Here is a 14,477-nt window from a genome sequence, read left to right as displayed (position 1 = left end):
CAAACTACTTACCTACAGGCCAGGTATTTAAAACTCTGTTTTCTCCGTCACACAGATCACATATACGTTGTCAGAAAATGCTGCCATTTCTAGCCTCCATTAAAAATTTCTTTCAGTGTGTCAGTGAAGCAATTCACAGCAGTTAATGTTCAAACTACTTACCTACAGGCCAGGTATTTAAAACTCTGTTTTCTCCATCACAGGGATCACATATAAGCTCGCTCCAAACTCAGTCATTTGTAGTCAGTGTGGAAGATACTGTCCTCAATTTAAAATGGACAAGGCACGTGGCAAGGGACAGGGAACTGGACGTGATGGTTCATGCAGAGGCCGAGGACAAGGCAGTGAGCAAGCTGAAATTGTGCCACAACAAATAACAACATCTTCTCGCCTGACCTTTCCGTCCCAATTCCTAGAGGACCGCAGCACACCACTATTGAACACAGAGCAGTGTCAAAAAGGTTGTTGGTTGGATAGCGGATAATGCTTCCAGTCACTTAGCCACCACCCCCACCCTGTCTTCCACGCGATCAAGTCTCAGTAGCCGTGAGTCTGGACCGCATATTCCTCACACTGATCCTCCTTCCTCCCACCATGCCGAGTACCCGGAGACAAATGATCCCACACTTGGACACTCTGAAGAGCTGTTCTCTTTTCCATTTATAGATTCGGGCCTCTCGCCCGGTCCACTTGAAGCGGGGAAAGAGGAGATCGCGTGTAGCGATGCCCAAATATTTGAGCAGCCACGGTCACGCGAAGGCCATGGTGGGAAAGTGTCACAAGAGGTGGACGATGATGAGACACAATTGCCAGAAAGTCAGGAGGAGGACCAGGGTGCGGAAGTGGAGCAAAGTGGTGGAAGATATAGTAACTGACCCAACATGGCAGGAGGACATGCAGAGCGAGGACAGCAGTACACAGGGGGAGGGAGGCAGAGCACAACAACAGCCAGGAAGAAGCAGTGTGGTGGCCGCAGACAGAAGGCAGGCAACCGTTACCCGTAACACCAACACAAAGGAAGTTGCCAGTGCAACTGTTAGGTCTTCCCGAGTCTGGTTGTTTTTTAAAGACTCTGCCGATAACCCCAAAAAGGCCATTTGCACCACCTGCCAGGCCAGCATTAGCAGGGGTGGCAAAACGACTAGCCTGACCACCACCAGCATGATTAGGCACAGGGCAGCAAAGCACCCGACATTGTGGGCCGAACCCCAGGGTCCAGGAAGTATCTGCAGGTGGCACCATTGCTTCTTCCGCTGTTGTGCATGCAAGCCAATCCCCTGTCCATGGTGCATGCGAAGACGCCTCCTGCCCTGCACCTGTCGTTTCGCGCTCTCAAGTAGCAGCATCAGGAAGCACGTCCATGTCCTTGTCCCAGCGCAGCGTTCAGTTGTCCATATCCCAGTCCTTGGAACGCAAGCACAAATATGCAGCCAATGCTCCACAGGCCACACTACTAAATTCTCACATTTCACGAGTGCTTGCGCTCGAAATTTTGCCTTTTAGGCTCGTGGAGACGGAAGCATTCTGCAATCTGATGGCGGTGGCTGTCCCTTAGTTCTCGGACCCCAGCTATTTCTCCTGGTGTGCCGTCCCCGCATTACACAAGCACGTGTCCCAAAACATTAGCCGTGCCCTCAACAATGCAGTTACCAGGAAAGTCCACCTAACCACAGACACGTGGACAAGTGCTTGTGGGCAGGGACGGTACATCTCGCTGAGGCACACTGGGTTAACATAGTGGAAGCCAAGACCCAGTCAGACCTTGAGATGGAACACGTCCTCTCGACGCCAAGGATTGTGGGCCCTAGGTCAATCAGGGTTGCTCCTGAGGTCTACAGCTCCTGCACCTTATCCTCCTCAGCCCCCTCCTCCTCTTCAGCCTCTATCTTCGAAATCACCACATCAGTCATAAGCTGGAAGCACTGCAGCACTGCCTCGGCCAAGCGGCAACAGGCTGTGCTGAAGCTAATATTCTTAGGTGACAAACCGCACAATGCTGAAGAGTTGTGGACAGCTCTGAAAGAGCAGGCAGATCTGTGGCTCACACTGCTGATCCTACAGCCAGGCATGGTCGTGTGTGACAATGGCCGGAACCTGGTGGCGACTCTGAGGCGAGGCGAGCTCACACTTTACCATGCCTGGCCCATGTGCTTAACCTCGTGGTTCAGCAGTTTCTCAAATCCAACCTGGAGCTGCCGGATCTGCTTGTTAAAGTACGCCACCTGTGTGCCCAATTTAGAAAGTCAGCTACAGCTTCTGCCGCCCTTGCCATGTTTCAGCAGCGTTTACAGCTTCCGGCTCACAGACTGGTGTGTGATGTCCCCACATGTTGGAACTCTACACTGCAGATGTTGGAAAGGATTTGTGAGCAGAAGAGGACAGTTGTTGAGTATTAGCATCAACAAGGCTGTCGGTATTCAGTTCAGACTCCACACATAAGACCTCAGGAGTGGACATGGATGTCAGATATATGTACTATCCTCCAAAACTTTAAGGACTCCACCAAGATGGTGAGCGGCGATGACGCCATAATTAGCGTCACCATCCCGCTTCTCTGTATTCTGAAACGCTCTCTGCTCACAATCAAAGAGGATGTATTGCAGGCGGAGCACGATGAGATGGAGCAAGGAACCATACAGGGTGATTACATACAGCCAAGCCTCATCTCATCCCAACGTGGATTGGGTGACAATGAGGAAGAGGAGGAGGAGGAATGACAGGAGATAGTTTCATGCACTATAGACGGTACTACCTGCCCAGCTGTCATACCGTCTGTTCAGTGTGAATGGCAAGAGGACAGAGAGGAGGAGGAGGAGGAGAGCCTGGTCAGTCATCCTTTTTGTGAGGACACGGAAGTCTTGCTTTGCTGAGTTTATGTTATGCTGCCTTTCCCATGACACTCGCGTTCTCAAAATTTTGGGTGAGAGTCATTACTGGTTGGTGACACTTCTAGACCCACACTACAAGGAGAATTTTATATCTCTTATTCCTGAGGCGGACAGGTCTACAAAAATGGGGCTGTACCAGAAGGCCCTTGTTGCGGAACTATTAAAAAAAATCCCATCTGAAAATGCTGGCGGCAAAGGGCACACTTCGTTGGACAACCAAGGAGTACAGGCGAGAGAGACACAACTTCAATCCAGCAGAGGCACGGGAACACTGTCAAAGTTCTGGGAGAGTTTTCTCAGACCCTCCCATCGCACAGGCCCTGAGACGCGGGGTACTCTCACAAGGAGTGCAAAGTTTGGGAAGATGCTGAGTGACTACCTTGCCCACCGTACCAACGTCCTCCGTGATTCCGCTGTGCCTTATAATTATTGGGTATCCAAGCTGGATACGTGGAATGAACTGCCTCTCTACGCCTTGGAGGTCTTGGCCTGCTGACACTGAAAATGCTGACAGGCTGACTCTTATAAAAATGAACAAGGGCTGGATTGGGCCAGACTTCTCAACACCACCGAATGATAGCAGCGTAACATAAACTCAAATCCAGTGTCTTTTCTTGGGAGGTGTATTCCCATGCACCTTTTCACACTCACACATGGGTATACGCTTCCTGATTTTGGCTATTTGCTCTTGTCCTCCTCCTTCTCCTCATCCTCCACCACCATATCATCAGGGTGAATGTGGTCCATGATGCAACACCCACGTAATTTTTTTAAAGGGTGTTTATGATGCTTGTAAAAAAAAATTTTTATACAGTATGTTCATGTATACCCCCCAGGGGTAAATGTTTGTCAGCCCATACACTTAGTGCATGGGCATTACAAGTATAGGAGGCCTGCTACCTTTCTAATGGGAACATTTTTTTATGAGGCCCTCCTCCACGTCTCTTCTAAGGGGCACTGGAGAGCCTCCAAATTTTTGGCAACCCTTGCATTCACTGCATAGGCCAACACTATGGGAGACCCACTTCCTAATATTGGGAACATTGTTTTGAGGCGGCCCTCTGACCTCCATGTCTCTTCCAAGGGGCATTGAAGTGCCTCCAATTTTTTGGCAGCCCTTGCATTCACTGCATAGGCCAACATTATGGGTGACTCTCTCCTTTCTAATGGGAATTTGTTGTTACTGTGGCCCTGCTCTATGTGTCTTTAATTTCTTATTGGGGTTTTTCCTAAACTTGGTCAGCCGTTGGACTCACTGCATACCTTATAACTGTATAGCAGACCCTCTCCTTTCTAATGGGAACATGTCGTACCTTGTTACTGTGACCCTGCTCTATGTGTCTTTAAATTCTTAGTGGGTTTTTCCTAAAATTGGTCAGCGGTTGGACTCACTGCATACCCTATAACTGTATAGCAGTCTCTCTCCTTTCTAAATGGAATTTGTCATTACTGTGGCCCTGCTCTATGTGTCTTTAATTTCTTAGTGGGGTTTTTCCTAAATTTGGTCAGCTGTTGGACTTACTGCATACCCTATAACTGTATAGCAGACCCTCTACTTTCTAATGGGAAGATGTCATTCCTTGCTACTGTGGCCCTGCTCTATGTGTCTTTAATTTCTTAGTGGGGTTTTTCCTAAATTTGGTCAGCCGTTGGACTCACTGCATACCTTATAACTGTATAGCAGACCCTCTCCTTTCTAATGGGAACATGTCGTACCTTGTTACTGTGACCCTGCTCTATGTGTCGTTAAATTCTTAGTGGGGTTTTTACTTAAATTGGTCAGCCGTTGGACTCACTGCATACTCTATAACTGTATACCAGTCTCTCTCCTTTCTAAATGGAATTTGTCATTACTGTGGCCCTGCTCTATGTGTCTTTAATTTCTTAGTGGGGTTTTTCCTAAATTTGGTCAGCCGTTGGACTTACTGCATACCCTATAACTGTATAGCAGACCCTCTCCCTTCTAATGGGAACATGTCATTCCTTGTTACTGTGGCCCTGCTCTATGTGTCTTTAATTTCTTAGTGGGGTTTTTCCTAAATTTGGTCAGCCGTTGGACTCATTGCATACCCTATAACTGTATAGCAGACTCTCTCCTTTCTAAATGGAATTTGTCATTACTGTGGCCCTGCTCTATGTGTCTTTAAATTCTTAGTGGGGTTTTTCCTAAAATTGGTCAGCCGTTGAACGCACTGCATACCCTATAACTGTATAGCAGACTCTCTCCTTTCTAAATGGAATTTGTTGTTACTGTGTTCCTGCTCTATGTGTCTTTAAATTCTTAGTGGGGTATTTCCCAAATTTTGGCAGCCCTTGCAGTCACAGCATGGGCATTACCACTATAGGAGACCCGCTCCTTTATAATGGGAACATTTTTTTTACTGAGACCCTCCTCTATGTCTGTTCAAAGGGGTATTTGGTTGCGTCCAAATTTTTGGTAGCCCTTGCAGTCACTGGATACGCAATAACAGTATAGGAGATGCACTTGTTAATAATGGGAAAAACAAAGCATAGCCGGCTGATGGCTCTCTAACAATAGCGATGGCCGACTGCTGGCCTTTTAAGAATAGTACGGGCCATCTGATGGCCCTATAAAAATAGGCTTTATGACTTTCAGAGTCCCTCCATCATAAATGAAACAGGATGTGTCTGATGATGTGTCACACACTACATTGCCAGATAAGGTTGTAAAATGTTAAAATGACATTTCCCGGTGAATGCATTTGTCTTAAAAAATAACGTAAAAAAAACAAAACAATAGGATCTTTCTTTAGTATAAAAAACAGCGTCACCAATTTAACCTCAATGTAATCACATTGTTCAGCTCCTGCACCTCCTCCTCCATCTCCGAAATGACCACATCAGTCACAATCTGACAGCACTGCAGCACTGCCTTGGCCAAGCGGCAACAGGCTGTGCTGAAGATAACATGCTTAATGCATAAATGACAAACCGCTCAGCGATACAGAGTTGTTGAAAGCTGTAACACAGCAGCCTGATCTGTGGCTCTCACCGCTGAACATACAGCCAGGCATGGTCGTGTGTGACAATGGGTGGAGCCTGGTGACGGAGAAATGACAGCCGGAGTAAATACAGTTTCCCTCTATGCCAGTCCTTTCACTGAGCTAAATACAACTCTCAGCAATAAAAGCTATGGACTGGCTCTGTACTGTCCCTGGCCAAATTCACCTGTCCACGTGTTTGTGGTTAGGCGGTCCTTCCCAATAAGTGCACTTGGCTGGGGGGGGGTGCACGGGTAATGTTGTGGGACCCGTGCTTGTGGAAGGCGGAGACGATACCAGGAGAAATAGTGGCGACTGAGGACCGAGTATGGACACCCGGCTACCGCCGGCATGAGGTTGTGAAAAGCTTCCGCCTCCACGAGCCTAAAAGGCCACATTTCAAGTGAAAGCAGCTTTAGAGGACTTCCTGGGAGAAATGATAGCTGGGTAGATATGGTTTCCCAAGTCCTTTTACCAAGCTAAAAATATGGCTGTGGTGAAATACAGCTCAGCAAAAAAAGCTGTGGACTGGCTTCGTATTGTCCCTGGCCACATTCAAGGGTCCACGTGTGTGTGGTTAGGCGGTCCTTCCCAGTAAGTGCACTGGGGAGGGCACGGGTAATGTTGTGGGACCCGTGCTTGTGGAAGGCAGAGACGATACCGGGAAAAATAATTGCGGCTGGGGACCGAGTATGGATACCCGGTCGCCGCCGCCATAAGATTGTGGACAGCTTCTGCCTCCATGAGCCTAAAAGGCCACATTTCAAGTGCAAGCAGCTGCCCAGAAATTTGGCAGTTTAGTGTTGCGACCTATGGGTGGGTGGGTGGCTGGCTGCATACTTGCGCTTGCATTCCAAGTAACAGAAAACTAAGCAGATGGTGGCCTCTATCATCATCATGACCTCACCTCGGCACTATGAACTCTCCTGAAGGAGAAGCCAGGGCTCACCGGAGGAGTCATGGCTAAGAAAAGTGTGGGGGAAGGTTCCCGGACACTCTATGGCTGATTTTTTAATGTGGATCGGACATGCTTATGCATATTATTTCTTAAACCGCATTGCAGATCAGGCCATTGTCCAACTCTGTATTCATGAAATTAAATGCGCAAAGAAAGATGTTTGTGTGTCAAAGCACCACCGACAAGTGCGAGTTGATGTTGGATAGGCTGCCATTGCTTCTCCAACAAGCTGCATTAGAGAACTTCCTGGGAGAAATGACACTCAGGGTAGATACGGTTTCCCTCTATGTCAGTCCTTTCATCGAGCTAAATACAACTCTCAGCAAAAAAATCTGTTGACTGGCTCCGTATCGTCCCTGGCCACATTCACCTGTCCACGTGGTTGTGCTTAAGCGGTCCTTCCCAGTAAGTGCACTGGGGAGGGCATGGGTAATATTGTGGGACCCGTGCTTGTGGAAGGTGGAGACTATACAGGGAGAAACAGTGGCGGCAAAAAAAGCTGTGAACTGGCTCCGTACCATCCCTGGCCACATTCACCTGTCCACGTGTTTGTGGTTAGGCAGTCCTTCCCAGTAAGTGCACTGGGGAGGGGACGGGTAATGTTTTGGGACCCGTGCTTGTGGAAGGTGGAGACGACACCGGGAGAAGCAGTGGCGGCTGGGGACTGAGTATGGACACCCAGCCGCCGCCGGCATGAGGTTATGAAAAGCTTCCGCCTCCACGAGCCTAAAAGGCCACATTTCAAGTGAAAGCAGCTTTAGAGGAATTCCTGGGAGAAATGACAGCTGGGTAGATTTGGTTTCCCAAGTCCTTTCACCAAGCTAAAGAATATGTCTGTGTTGAAATACAACTCTCAGCAAAAAAAGCTGTGGACTGGCTCCATACCGTCCCTGGCCACATTCACCTGTCCACATGTTTGTGGTTAGGCAGTCCTTCCCAGTAAGTGCACTGGGGAGGGGACGGGTAATGTTTTGGGACCCGTGCTTGTGGAAGGTGGAGACGACACCGGGACAAACAGTGGCGGCTGGGGACTGAGTATGGACACCCAGCCGCCGCCAGCATGAGGTTATGAAAAGCTTCGGCCTCCACGAGCCTAAAAGGCCACATTTCAAGTGCAAGCAGCTGTCAAAAATTTGACAGTTTAGTATTGCAGCCTGTAGTTGGGTGTGTAGCTGGCTGCATACTTGCACTTGCATTCCAAGGAATAGGGTAGGGACAGCTGAACACTGCACTGGGACAAGGACGTGGACGGTGATTGTTGCAAGTCTGCAATGACAGGTGCATGGCGGGAGGCATCGTCGCATGCGCCAAGGATCACTTATGATGGGCACACTTTTAGGCAGTGACCTGGGAGTCAGAAATGCTTCCAGAGGTCTTCCCCATGCTGTTCCCATGTCTTTTCAGCACTGTATGCATGTGTCTGATGTTGTGTCACACACCACATGGCCAGATAAGGTTGTAAAATGTTAAAATGACATTTCCTGGTGAATGCATTAGTCTTGGTTGAAAGCAATGCAAAAGTGCAAAAACGCATCAAAAACGCTGCGTGTGAACATATCCCAAGGTGTGGAGGAGCATTTTTTGTTTTTGTATATTTATTTTGCCTTATATACAAGTCATTACCCTGTTAAGGATGTTCCTTAACATATTTCCCAGGAAAATTCATTTTGGTTTCGTTTTTGTATGTTTTATTGTGAGTCCGTAAAAGTTGCGTAATACTCTGACAACACTGTCGACAGCAGTGACCTGGGAGTCAGAAATGCTTCCAGGGGTCTTCCCCATGCTGTTCCCATCTCATTTGAGCCCTGTTCCCATCGATTTGGGCAATTTTTAGGCCCTCTGCAGACCGCCAGGTGAGCCGCCTGAAAAATGCTCGGGTTTCCCATAGACTTACATTGGGCTCGTTGCTCGGGTCGAGCACCCGAGTATTCCAATTTGCTCGACCCGAGCAACGAGTACCCAAGCATTTTAGTGCTCGCTTATCACTAATATTTATGGCTGGACCATAAACACAAGCACTTTTTACCTTTTGATTCCCCTACTTACTTTATGCATTGTAAGCAGGTTCCTGACTTATCTTAGTAATTTAACCGAAAAAAATGAACTGGAGTATAAGTTTGTATGCATGCAAAATAGGAGCATGTTCACACTGCCCATTAAACAGACAAAACCTAAGACAGAAACAAAATGAACATATCCCCTGCTGTAAGAAAATAAGTAAAAGCAATAGTGCATATAAATTACAAAGGGTGCACTTAGTAAACATCGGTTCTCATTAAAAAGACGCGTAAAAGCCATCCCATCAGCATCAAGGTGTACCACAATTGGGATGGTCCTAACCTCTAGTATTAAAACCATGTGTCAAACCGATGTCAATGTGAATAAGGGCTGAGCAGGACCGGGTTCCGAATATGGATGCCCAGCAAATGGGAAGCTATATAAATGTAATGTCCAGCTCAAAGAAAGGGAGGCTGCACCCCTACCTGCACTAAGTACAGAAACCTGAAACTTAACCGAAAAAAATAATCCTGATAATTGTAGAATTATGTATTACTCGATAATGTCTGATATTGCTAGCAATTCTCCCCTCTGAACTGTAAAGTGCTGCGGAATATGTTTGCATTATAAAAATAAAATTATTTATTATTAATTAGTCAAGTTTCAAATGAAAATGACACAATTTTGGACAAATATGGCCATAGCTCATTAATTGCTTTGATTTGTTGTACAATTTTTAGGACATTAACAATGAGTTACACTGACATTCACTGTAATGCTAACTAAAATATAATGGTAAATTCCGCCAAAATCTGCTGATTCCCTCAACTAATGCTACATGAGTAATGAAGGATGAAAAAATAAGCTTCAAAGACCTTTAACGCTGAATGCGTTTCCCTAAATTCGTCCACTATTTCTTAGTGTGCCAGTGGTAGTGACCTTTATGCAGCTCTACTTGCTGAGCTGAGAAAATGACATTGGAAAACCTCAGACATGTACTTTAAGCAAGTGACATTAACACATAATTAGCATCCCAAGGTCCAAGAAGAACAGTGGAGAACCATTAGCGGAATTTGTGTACAAAGAGTTACAGGTCAAGATAGGCCCAAAACAGAGTCTATCCTTCAGTTTTGAGAGTCATAAGAAGTTTTTTACAATGACTTTAAACTCTGTATATCATATTGATTGGTCTGGTGCTCACTTAGCACTAGTGATGAAAGCACCCGACTAAGTGGGCAGAACCCCAGGGTCCAGGAACAGTGTCTGCGGGTGGCACCACTGGCTCTTCCGCTGTTGTGCGTGCAAGCCAATCCTCTGTCCATGGCGCATGCAAAGATGCCTCCTGCTCTGCACTTGTCATTGCACACTCTCAAGTAGCACCATCAGTAAGCATGTCCATGTCCTTACCCCAGCACAGTGTTGAGTTGTCCATACCCCAGTCCTTGGACCGCAAGCGCAAATACACAGCCAACGCCTCCCACAGGCCTCCCTACTAAATTCACACATTTTGTGACTGCTTGCGCTCGAAATGTTGCCTTTTAGGCTCGTGGAGATGGAAGCTTTCCGCAACCTGATGGTGATGGCCGTCCCTCGGTACTCAGTCCCCAGCCGCCACTATTTCTCCCAGTGTGCCGTCCCTGCATTACACGAGCATGTGTCCCACAATATTAGCCGTGCCCTAAACAACGCAGTTACTGGGAAAGTCCACCTAACCACGAACACGTGGACAAGTGGGCAGGGACCGCACACTGGGTTAACATAGTGGAAGCCAGGACCCAGTCGGACCTTGGGACGAAACACGTCCTCTCGATGCTGAGGATTGCGGGTCCCTGGTCAATCAGGGTTGCCCCCACATTCTTCAGCTCCTGCACCTCCTCCTCCTCTTCAGCATCCATCTCCAAAATGACCACATCAGTCACAAGCTGTAAGCACTGCCTCAGCCAAGTGGCAATAGTCTGTGCTGAAGTTAATATGCTTAGGTGACAAACCACACAATGCTGAAGAGTTGTGGACAGCTCAGAAAGAGCAGGCAGATCTGTGGCTCACGCTGCTGAACCTACAGCCAGACATGGTCATGTGTGACAATGGCCGGAACCTGGTGGCGGCTCTGAGGCAAGACGAGCTCACACACGTACCATGCCTGGCCCATGTGCTTAACCTCATGGTTCAGCAGTTTCTCAAAACCTACCCGGAGCTGCCGGATCTGCTTGTCAAAGTACGCCGCCTATGTGCCCATTTTAGAAAGTCTCCTACAGCTTCTGCCGCCCCTGCTGTGTTTCAGCAGCGTTTGCAGCTTATGGCTCACCGAATGGTGTGTGATGTCCCCACGTGTTGGAACTCTACATTGCAGATGTTGGGAAGGATTTGTGAGCAGAAGAGGGCATTTGTTGATGACCAGCATCAACAAAGCCGTCGGTATTCAGTCCAGACTACACATATAAGGCCTCAGGAATGGACATAGATGTCAGACATATGTACCATCATCCAAAACTTTGAGGACTCCACCAAGATGGTGAGCGGTGATGACGCCATAATTAGCATCACCATCCCGCTTCTCTGTCTTCTGAAACGCTCTCTGCTCTCAATCAAAGAGGATGCATTGCAGGCGGAGCACGATGAGATAGAGCAAGGAACCATAAAGGGTGATTACACAAAGCCAAGCCTCATCTCATCCCAATGTGAATTGGGTGACAAAGAGGAAGAGGTGGAGGAGGAAGAGCTAGTTTCATGCGCTATAGACGGTACTACCTGCACAACTGTCATACCGTCTGTTAAGCGTGGATGACCTGAGGACAGGGAGGAGGAGGAGAGCATGGTCAGTCGTCCTCTTGGTGAGGACACGGAAGTCTTGCCTGTTAGCAGTCTTGCAAGCATGGCTGAGTTTATGTTATGCTGCTTTTCCCGCGACCCTCGCATTCTCCACATTTTGCGTGACAGTCATTACTGGTTGGTGACACTTCTAGACCCACGCTACAAGGAGAACTTTCTATCTCTTATTCCTGAGGCGGACAGGTCTACTAAAATGGGGCAGTACCAGAAGGACCTTGTTGCGGAATTATTAAAAAAATTCCCATCTGAAAACGCTGGTGGCAGAGGTCACAGTTCATTGGACAACCAAGGAGTACAGGTGAGAGAGACACAACTCCAATCCAGCAGAGGCAGAGGAACACTGTCAAAGTTCTGGGACAGTTTTCTCAGACCCTCTCATCTTACAGGCCCTGAAGCGTGGGGGTACTCTCACAAGGAGTGCAAAGTTTGGGAAGATGGTGAGGTAGTACCTTGCCGACCGTATCAACGTCCTCCGTGATTCCTCTTTGCCTTATAATTACTGAGTATCCAAGCTGGACACATGGAATGAACTAGCTCTCTATTCCTTGGAGGTCCTGGCCTGCCCTGCCGCTAGTGTTTTATCAGAGTGGGTTTTTATTGACGCCGATGGAATTATAACCAATAGGCGCATCCGCCAGTCAACTGAAAATGCTGACAGGGTGACTCTTATAAAAATAAACAAGGTCTGGATTGGGCCAGACTTCTCAACACCACCAAATGATAGCAGCCTAACATAAACTCAAATCCAGTGTCTTTTTTTGGGAGGTCTATTCCCATGCACCTCTTCACACCTACACATGGGCATACGCTTCCTGATTTTGTGTATTTGCTCTTGTCCTCCTCCTTCTCCTCATCCTCCATCACCATATCAATCACCACCATATCTACCATATCACCTCCTCTACGTGTCTTGCAAGGGGCATTGGAGTTCCTCCAAATTTTTGGCAGCTTTTGCATTCACTGCATAGGCAAACACTGTGGGAGACCCACTTCTTAATAATGGGAAAATTGTTTTTAGCAGGCTATAAGACCTCTACGTCTCTTCCAAGGTTCATTGGAGTGCCTCCAAATTTTTGGCAGCCCTTGAAGTCACTGCATACGCAATAACCGTATAGGAGACCCACTTGTTAATAATGGGAACACCAAAGCAGAGTCGGCTGATGGCTCTCTAACAATAGCGAGGTCCGACTGCTGGCCCTTTAAGAATAGTAAGGGCCGCCTGATGGCCCTATAAAAATAGGCTTTGTGACTTACAGAGTCCCTCCATCTTAAATGAAACAGGATGTGTCGGATGTTGTGTCACACACCACATGGCCAGATAAGATTGTAAAATGTTAAATTGACATTTCCTGGTGAATGCATTTGTCTTGGTTGAAAGCAATGCAAAAGTGCAAAAACGCATAAAAAATGCTATGTGTGAACATAGCCCAAGGTGTGTAGGAGCATTTTTGTTTCTGTATATTTATTTTGCCTTATATACAAGTCATTACCCTGGAAAGGATGTTCCTTAACATGTTTCCCATGAAAATCCATTTTGTTTTCGTTTTTGTATGTTTTATTATGAGTCTGTAAAAGTGGCGTAATACCTCTGACAATGTTGTTGACAGCAGTGACCTGGGAGCCAGAAATGCTTCCAGGGGTCTTCCCCATGCTGTTCCCATGTAATTTGAGCACTGTTCCCATCGATTTGCGCAATTTTTAGGCCCTCTACAGAACGCCTGGGGAAGCCGCCTGAAAAATGCTCGAGTTTCCCATAGACTTACATTGGGCTCGTTGCTCAGGTCGAGCACCCGAGTATTCCAATGTGTTCGACCCAAGCATTGAGCACTCGAGCATTTTAGTGCTCGCCCATCACTACTTAGCATCTTCAGTCTATCGTAACAAAGTCATGGGAAAATTAAGATTGCGTCATTACATCAATGTGTCCTTAGGAAAAAATAAATAAATAAAAAGTTACCCTATAATCATCGAAATTGTAGAAGATAACACTGTCTACAAGTTAACGCATTTGCAGAAGGCCAAATACGCGTCAACTTCTTGCACTAGAAAATTATGCATATTTATTTATTTTTATTTATTTTACTCACTTATATAGCACCATTAATTCCACAGCGCTTTATAGACATTATCATCACTGTCCCCATTGGGGCTCACAATCTAGATTCCCTATCATTATGTCTTTGGAATGTGGGAGAAAACCGGAGAACACGGAGGAAACCCACACAAACATGGGGATAACATACAAACTCCTTGCAGATGTATATAATATATATACCATAAAGATTTACTTCAATCAGAAGTGCCATTATTAGGATTGGGTTTGTACCACATGTGCCAAAAGGGCATCCTTAAGCTTTCTGCCATGGCCAAAGTATTCAGATATAAAGCACGGGCAGCTAACTAAATCTTCTCTCTTTGTTAAAACAAACATAAGTATGACTATGGTAATAGGTCTAATCCTTTAAGTTACATTATACATTTATAAATGCCAAGAAATAAATTCACAATTCTGCTGTTTGCTAAAAACTAGTGTTGAGCGAACATGCTTGACACTGCTCGGTACTCGCCCGAGCATCACGCTACTGGGGATGTTCGGCGAGCACCGAGCATTTCCGGGTTACTCGGGCGGGAGCTCGGGTCTCCGCCCTGCATGTTTGGTGCTCTTTACAGAGCCAATGAACATGCAGGGATTGCCAGCCAGTCACTGTAATGCCGCAGCCATGTTGTTTGTGGGCATTACAGTGATTGGCTGGCCGCACAGCGTCACCTCGAGTATTTAAAACCGGGCGCCGCCATCTTGGA

The sequence above is a fragment of the Phyllobates terribilis genome, unplaced genomic scaffold (genome assembly GCF_046119375.1).
Source record: "Phyllobates terribilis strain yellow unplaced genomic scaffold, ASM4611937v1 Scaffold_5__5_contigs__length_657084704, whole genome shotgun sequence".
Classification (NCBI taxonomy): Eukaryota; Metazoa; Chordata; class Amphibia; order Anura; family Dendrobatidae; genus Phyllobates; species Phyllobates terribilis.
This window is presented reverse-complemented; position numbering follows the sequence as displayed.